Raw genomic sequence first — 8,037 nt, 5'->3', positions numbered from 1 at the left:
ATGTAATTTTTTTAGAGAGTTTTAATTTATGGTGTCTGCTCCTAATAATAGCTCTTATCATCAGATCAAGACACCAATCAGTTTTTGGTATAGGCAGGGATTGAACCCCAAGTCTCTTTTTTAACCTTTAAAAACTTTACCAGTTTAGTTAAATGGAACCCACAGACAGCATAATTTTGGTTTCCTCTTTGAGTCTGAAAAAATTATAGGGGCACAGTGGGAACAGAAATTATGCTCGTGACTTTATAAAATAAAATTTGACTTTATGAAGTTAAAAATAAAAAAAGGAAAAGCGCATATAAAGGGCATTCTCTTTTTGTCATTAAAGGTCCGTTTGAGATCCGCTTATTTTGCTGAAACTGAAAATTTTTTTGTTGAAAGTATTGTAAATAAATGTAAAAGTTAGCTGAAATAATACAGTAGAACCCATGAATAGTACCAAAAAGTGCAGTGGGACCCATGAATAGTAACAAAAATAAGCTAAATAGTAAAATAAGTTGGCAAAAATAATCTTTGCCAAACGGACACTAATTAGTGTGCGTTTGGCGTGGCTTAAAAAGCCAGTTTTTTTTACTATTTAGCTTATTTTGGCTACTATTCATGGGCTCTATTACACTTTTTGATATTATTCATAGATCGTACTGTACTATTTTAGCTACCTTTTAATTTTATCTATAGTATTTTCACACAAAAAAATTTCAGTTTCAGTTAAATAAGTTGTTCCTAAATGGAAAGTAAGTTAGAATTTTTTGTCAAAAATAAAGGGCAAGTGAAAAGATCTTCCCTGATTGGGCAAAGAGAGGGGTATTGCCCCCTTACTCCTAAAAATTTATTTTAAGTCTATGTCCCGGGACATAGTTATTGAACTTTGTGGCTTTGCCCCCTCTGTAATTACTAGTAAGGAAAAGGAAAACAAAGTAGTAATACCCAAGTCCCACTTTAAACATATCAGCTCCTCACATATGAAGGGAAAAAAAAAAAAATATATATATATATATATATATATATGCCACCTTTTGGTTTAACAGTAAAAATATTTTCAAGTGTTTGGTTATATTCTTAAAATTTGATAATGTTACAGAAAATATATTTTCTATTACTTTCTCACATTTTCTTGTCTCTCAAACATATACTAATTAAAAAAAAAATTGTGATCCTAGCGGTGGCGACAGCTCGCAGCCACCATAGGCTGAGGTCGTTGGTGGGGGTGAGGGGTGGTGGTTGGGTAGTAGACAATGGGAGGTGGGGGTCAAGGTTTGGTTAATAAGTTTTAAATGAGGCGAAAAATTGTTTACAGAAAATATTTTCCACATTTATTGGTGTTAGGAATGACGAAAAATGTTGGTCAATCGAAAATTTTTTCCTGGTTGACCGTAAGATAAAACACAAAACATATCCTACCTGAAACAAACCACTACTAATGACACAGATTTCATCTTCATGTGGATCCCTCTTTAAGAAGAAAATTTTTAATTACCAACCTAATGATAGAAATCAGTTACAGTTGTTCAAAATTGTTTGTTTATTTTATCATTAATATCAATTAATTTTTTTTTTTAGATTATTTTTGTAATATCGTCTTTTAAATTATTTTTTTTCTCTGAATTGAAATCCTACCTCCACCAAGGGCTTAAAAGCGGCGTTCCAAGTTCTAGAGAGATTGATGAATCATCACTCATCAGTTTCTTGAGGCAAAGACACTAATCTTAGTTGGCTTAGTTTTTGATAATCTAATTGGCCTTTTTCTTTTTCTTTTTTTAAGAGAGTTTCAACCTATAGTATCTGTTCCTAATGATAGCTCTTTATTATTAGACCAAGACATCAATCGGTTTTTTGTATAGGTGAAGATTAAACCTCAAATCTCTTATTCAACCATCAGAGACTTTACTAATTGAGTTAATCGGAACCTACTAGTTGGCTTAGTTCAGAACATACATACTACATCCAAATAGAAGAGCAAGGGATCCCAGTGGCCAATTGTGCCCACCAAAAAGTCTTAATATCTTTATTTGTTATTGAATTTTGTCCCCCTACCTACTCAACTTAAGTTTTAATATCCCTATTAAATTGTTTATATACTTTTTTTATAGAAGATTATGTATTTCTTTTAACTTGTATATCATAACTAACTAATAGACTAAAATTCTTTTATAAGTCAAACGTCATTTGAAAATGGAATAGAAAATCTTTCTTATTTTTTTTTTTGAGAAAATGTTTCTTATTTTATTTTGGAAATAAGAGAGAAATATTAATTACCTGATTTTTTTTTCTTGAAATTTACACAAAATAAATTTACAAATAGAGGTGGCAGGGTTGAGGTGCAAACTAGTTATATTCTCTTAAGAAAATACGCACTGTCTACAAATTTATTAGATGTAGTAAACAAATAATATTTGCATGTTGTTCCCAGAATACAACAGTTCAACCGTCTTGCTAATCCTTACAAGCCTACACCATTTGTAAGATACGAAACTCTCAATAGGACCTCTTTTTTTAACCCAGAAAAAGAGTATATCATAGTAATATTTGTATGTATTTTTAAAAAAATACATACTTTTTGTTTTTTGGTAATACAGTAATCTGGAGTTATCTTCTTTTATTGAATTACCAAAAAAAAAGTACGTATATTTTTAAATAAAATAGTTGAGGAGGAAATGATTATAAGAGTTGGCTGTCGAAATGCAGAGGCTAGAGGGTAGTCCAAAATTTGACTAACTGACCACATTATATAAAAGGTTCTGGGGAGACTTTCTTATTTAATTCTAGAATTTAAATTTCTAACGTCTTATAAAAGCTGCAGAGATGCATGCATGTCTGTCATATTGATATACCAGAACAGTAATAATGCATTGGTTGATGACATATCGGTTTGAAAGTTTCTACATCTGAAGTTAATAGCCAACCGAAAGTTAAGCAAAATGTATATATTAAACTGATTGTCCTAAACAAATTATTTTTAGAAGGGTAACAACTAATGCTAACAAAGACCGATACTTTGTCTTTGACACAAACCTCTCTGATTGCTTTTTGACTTTGCAGTCAAGCATACATTTTCGGTAAATATTCCATGAGTAGAGTTGTAGCCAAATTCAAAAGCTAAAGAATGGGTTCACGCCAAGTGCACAATATATAAGATTCTCATAGATTTTAAGGTCTAGGATTCTACAGTTAACCTAAATACCAGATTGGCGATCAGTGCCGGAGATGCATACTCTACCCTCTTCCAGGCATTTGGGACAACACATTAATCTTTACCAAGAAAATAATGTAGGGTCTCTTTTATTTGTGGCTTTGTTGGCCTATCATTGATTGACATTGCGCTTAGCAATCCCCCCAAGTGTCTAATTAATACAAAACCTATGATGAAAGGATATGGCAAAATTGACAAAGTACCTATACCTGTGTCCGAAACGGGTAAGGGTTGTACAAATAAATTGGATATGCATCAAGCCCAAAAAAAAAAAATTTATTATTATTACAGTACAGCTAGGACAAGGTTGCGACATGATTTAATTTGGGTACGTATATATAAAAATAAATAAATAAAAATTTGTGGACACCTGCTGGCTAGCTCACTCTCACTCTATTTCTCTTGCGACATCACTCAACTCCCCACTTACAGCCATAAATCGGTGACCAGTGACGCAGATTGCACCCATCCTTGTGTTGACAGTCGACCGCCAAAGCTCAAGCTGGTAAGTCTCTCTTACTTTCACTCCTTAACAGGGTTGTTCACGGTTCAGTTAGGTACGGTGCACAATGTGAAATTTAGTCGGTTTTGGGATGGTATATTTTTCAAAATGTTATGACTAATTTCTAATTTACTATTAATACTCATGACAATATGATATTAAGGTGCCGTTTGGATTCAGCTGAAACTTGCGTCTGGCGTCTGCGTTCTTTCTTTTTTCTTTTTTCTTTTTTTTCATTTCACGCGTTTTGTAGAAAGGAGAGAACAATTAACACTGTAGCAACACTGTAGCAGTACCGTAGCAGTACTATTTATGGGACCCACAGCCACTTTAATCATAAAAAAATATTAAAAATGGGTCTCACGGTACTATTTACACATTTAAAAATTATTTTGCTACAGTGTTTTCAGTTTTCAGTTTCAGCAACAATAAGTTCAATCCAAATGGACCCTAAGTTTCTTAAAAATATATAACTTGTGTAACAAAAATGTAACACAAATATATACAAGAGAAACAAAATTTATGACAAATTGACTATAAACTAAAAGTACCACGAATATATAGTATATACAAAACAAAAAATATATATATATATATATATTAAATTTTTTAACTTTTAATTTTGTGAGAGCAAGATGTGAGATAGAGCAAAGACTGATATTTTGAACTTTTGATTTTGTATTTAACCAAAATGAAGTCATTTTAACATTAAATTGGAATTATTATTATTATTATTATTACAAAATAAATATATACAGATGCGGTGCCATTTTTTATGATTTTCTTATCATAAAACTACACATTGCACCACACAATGCGGCACATTGCTATTATTTCACTTTGTGGGCGGTTTTGGTTAGTTTTGGTGCGGTCGTACTGTTTAATGAACCTCCCTACTTTATAAGTCTAGCTGCTCATATCGTTGATTTGGGTTTTATTTATTTTTTCTTCTTTTAATTGAAGTATTTATGTTAGTTATTGTTAGTAAATGACCTATATAATATAATTTATGTTAATGTTAATTGCGACTTGTGATTTGTGATTTTTTTTCTCTTTTGAATGAAAGTTGCTATGACTTATATTATAAATTTGTTAGTATATTGAGTATTATTATTTGATATTTGATAATGATCTAAATATAATGTACAAATATAATGAAACTTGAGTATCATTAGAACTTCACAATGTCACATGCCAAACTTGTACATTTCATCAAGTCTCTCTACTTCAAATTTGGCATTAGAGCCCAAAGTCCCATCTACTTAAGCATTTCCAAAGGACATTGCCAAAGGTTTTGCAAAGTACTCAGCCAAAGATTTTGTTGAGGACTCACTTGAAATTTTTCCCAATAATCAAATCTACAAACCAATCAATAAAATCTCCAAAGAGAACAAATTCAAATTTCTAGGTAGTGAACCTTGGCTACAGTACCAATTTTTTGTAAATGGTGGAAGCTCAAATGGTTGTAAAAATATTATTGGCTTGAGAACAATTTTCAAAAATAAATAATAGGAACAAAGAAAACCCAAAATAAACAACCACGTACAAAAAAAAAAAAAACTAAGAATTTACATGGTTTAGCATTTGATTTATGTTTACAGGCAACGATGAACAAAAATTTTTGCTAACAAATTGGAAGAATACAAAAACAATGTAGAGACACACTCACATATTCCAAATCTCAAATACACAAAAATAGCTCTCCCTAAAAATATAAAGATTAGGGACTGCACCTAAAACAAAGAAAAAAAATTTCTACACAACACCTTCAAAGAGATTTCTAACACAAACTAATTAACAAACCAAAGCCAAATACAAAAATTGCCACAAAGCATAAATCAAAGAGAAGAGTACCAAACAAATTTACACATAAACCAAAAACAAAAGTCGTATCAATACCAAAGAGATATCTCAATACTATTTGTTGCAGCACGCTGAGAGACTCAACGAAGTGATAATCTTATACCACTCTATGGATATAACTTTTGTGTCATAATTTTTACCATAATTTTGATGTGTGATATGTGCAATTGTGAATAGCGAAAAAAAAGTAATAAGCCAATATAAAATTAACTGTTTACCAGTCACAATCACACATTTGTCATTTGTGGTAAAAGTCATGGTAAAATGTGTAATAGTAGAACAATTGTAGACAAAAAGGACAGAGTCCAAACCACCATCAAATGGCAACATTCTAGACTCACTAAATCATATTTGTACCATAGCTAGCCCCAATATCAATAGGACTCCAATACAAGGTAAAAATCTAACATGACTCAATTTGAAATTGGAAACAAACTTCTTTCTTTGAGAAAAGCCAGCACATAAATAAAATTAAAAATAAATAAATAATAAATTAAAATAAAATAACCTAAACTGAAGGAATGAAACAAATTAGTAAATTTGACTGAAGGAAACCACCCAACCAATTAGTAAATTTCAAGAATCAGTTCATAACCCTCTCCAAATGTTCAACTCTAGTCGAGGACAACCACGAGGTAAATCTCCCATCAGGAAATGGCCGATGAGTTCAAAACAAATTTCGATGGCACCATGTTTGATGAAAGTGACGAAGTTAGGATTGGGATTGTTGTCCGAAACTCCCTTGGTGAGGTTATGTCTGCTCTATCTGAAAAGATCCATAAACCAATTGAGATTCTGGAATTGCTAGCTGCAAAGCATGTAGTGAAATTTGTTTAGGAATTATAGGATTACATCAATCCCACTCTGAAGGTGACTCAGAGATTGGCATCAGGGCTTTACAAAAAAGGAGATATGTTGTTATCTTCCTTTGGTCACTTACTTAGAGATACTCTATCCTTTGTTAGTTCTTTGTGGAGTTTCTTTTTCTCTCATGTTATGAGGCAACGTAATGCAATTACATGTGTCTTAACCTAGAGAATAAGACTTTTTTTTTTCTCTTTGTTTGTCTAAATGGAGTTTGTTTCACTAGACTTGGTTAATGCAGTTGCTACTAATTTACCAGCACATTAATAATATTAAGGATGATCTGTTTCTTAAAAAAAAAAAAAAAAAAAAAAAAAAACTGATTGGATGAACATATATATACACATTTGAGTTATGTAAAAACTGTCATTAAAAAGCAACCAATAATTATTTACTTAACAAATATATTAATCTAGTAAAGTTGTCACGTACATTGTATAATATACCCAAAACAGAACGAAGTAGAAACTCAAAACTGAAGGGTCTATGCTGATGAAGGAAATGCAAAAGTATGGCAAAGTGATAGAAACTAGGCCCAGCAATCGATAGCGACGAATTTGAGGGAGAAGGGGTCAAAGAGGATCTGTGAGGAAATAATAAACAACTGTGGATTGACCCAGCTATCGAAAGTGTTGGGAATCATTTGTCTTTTGAGAAGCATAGACTCTCTGTAGCAAATGGTAAAGACTCAACTAAGATTTGAGATAAGACTTGGTAGAAAATTTGCAGAGAAAAAATGACCGACCTATACCGAAAGTGTTAAATATAAAATGTGGTGAGTCCCACTTAAATCTTGTTTGATTGAAATTTTTGAAAACTTGTCTAAATAATGCAAAAACCAAAATTGAAAACGTTTATTTAAATGATTTCAGTTGTTTTCAAGAAATAGGCCATGAAAACGTTTATTTATTTTTTTTTTCTCTGGCTCTCTTTCTATCTCTTCTTTTTATCTTTTTTCTCTTTCTTCAGACCAATCCGGACTACCCGAGACCCTGCCCAACCACGTCAGATGTCGGTGTGTTGTTGGCAACATGAATGCAAAGTAGGTGTGTCAATTTGGGTTAACATGTCGAGATAGGGGTATTCTACTAAATAGTTCAACCCTAATCCAACCATTTAATAATCGTATCATAATCCTTCAATCTTAATCCGACTTGTTAATGAGGCAGGTTGACCTGACTCGACCCACTTGACACGCTTAATAAACGGTCGTGTTGGCTTGACAACAATGTGACACAACCCATTTCAACCTGTTTAATATTAAATATAACATCCATCTAAATTTTTTTTTTTTTTTTTTTTACATTTCAAAAGTAGTGTATACACTTTAAGTCTTCAAAATAATAAAGTTCAATTTCCAATTATATTAGGGTACATAAAATTTGTAAAGTTTCACTTTCAAATTATAAGTTTTTTGTAATTACTCGCTTCTCATTTTGAGTTTAAAATATAGGTTAGATATAAAAGGTATTTGAAAAATGTAAAATAAAATGAATATTTGTTTGTTATACAAGTTAAACAAGTTGTTTTAAATTGGTCATTTTAGGTTGACACAAATAAATTGACATATCAAACATGTCTATTGCAGGTCATGCAAGTTGACTCTCTTATGATTCGT

The sequence above is a fragment of the Quercus robur genome, chromosome 2 (assembly GCF_932294415.1).
Source record: "Quercus robur chromosome 2, dhQueRobu3.1, whole genome shotgun sequence".
NCBI classification, from domain to species: Eukaryota; Viridiplantae; Streptophyta; class Magnoliopsida; order Fagales; family Fagaceae; genus Quercus; species Quercus robur.
This window is presented reverse-complemented; position numbering follows the sequence as displayed.